The sequence below is a fragment of the Galeopterus variegatus genome, unplaced genomic scaffold (assembly GCF_000696425.1).
Source record: "Galeopterus variegatus unplaced genomic scaffold, G_variegatus-3.0.2 Scaffold2229, whole genome shotgun sequence".
NCBI lineage: Eukaryota > Metazoa > Chordata > Mammalia > Dermoptera > Cynocephalidae > Galeopterus > Galeopterus variegatus.
The window spans coordinates 112,534-113,905 of record NW_007728340.1 but is presented as its reverse complement, the minus strand read 5'-3'; positions in this window follow the sequence as shown (position 1 = coordinate 113,905).

Sequence of the window (1,372 nt, the reverse complement as noted above, 5' to 3'; positions counted from 1 at the left end):
TTGGTTCTTCATAATGATTAATAAAATTTCAAACTCTTAGACTAATCCAGAAAAAAAAAAAAGAAAACACCAACTTCCAATATCAGGAATGAAAAAAGGAACATCACTACCAATACTACAAACGTTTTAAAAAATAAAAACAGAATATTATGAACAACTTTGTGACAATAAATTTGACAATTTATACAAAATAGAAAACATCTTTTAAAAACACAATTTCCCAAAACTGAAACAAGAAGAAATAGAAAATCTGATTAGTCCTATCTATTAAATAAAGATGTTATTATAAACCTTTTCACCTCAATTCACAGTAATGAATTCTTCCAAATATTTATGTATGAATTAACACCAATTTATACAGAATCTTTTAGAAAGTAGAAAAATAGAAAACATTTCTCAAATCATTTGGGTACCAGCATAATCTGAATAGTTTATAACATCCAAACCTGAGTAGGATATTATAAGAAAGGAAAATTACAAACCAATCTCTTATAAAAAAAGATGGAAATTTAAAAAAAATAGAAAAATAAAATTCAGAGAAGTATAAAAGGGAAATGATAAACTGTGAGAAAATGGGTCTTATTTTAGGAAGGCAAATGTATTATAATATTTGAAAATTGATCAATGTAATTCACTGTATTAACAGAAAAAGGAGAAAAATCATGTGATTATCTCAGTGAGTACAGAAAAAGTCATTTGATAAAATTCAACACACATTAATGGCAAAATTGTTAGCAAACTAAAAATGGAAGGGAACATTCAGAGCATCTTAAAAACCCTACAGTAAACATAATTGATAGAAAATTATTGAGAACTTTCCCCTGGGGATCAAGAATGAGACAAGATGCCTGCCTTTACTATGTTATTTCAGTATTTTATTATAGGTCCTAACCAATGGAACAGGTATAACTATTGGTAGGAAAGAAATAAAAATATATTTTAAAAAATACATGATTGTTTAAATAGAAAGTCATAAAGAATTTAAAATCTATTATAATTAATGAAGTTAGTATGACCACTGAATATAACATCAACATGCATATATGAGTTGTATTTCTACATAGCAATAAAAAGTGAAAAATTTAAATATAATTTACAATATATTTAGTTCCAAAAATTTAAATACCTAGGAACAAATCTAATAGAATATTCATAAGACTTTTACACTGAAAACTATAAAACATTGTTAAGAAATATTAAAGAAAATCTAAATAAACAGATGGATATAAAATGTTCACTAGTTAGAAGGCCTAGTGTTGGAAACACCTCAGATCTCCCCCAATTAATCTATAGATTCAATAAAATCCTAAATAAAATTTCAGAAGATTTCTTTGTGAAAATTGACTAGCCAAATATAGCAAAATTTGACTAG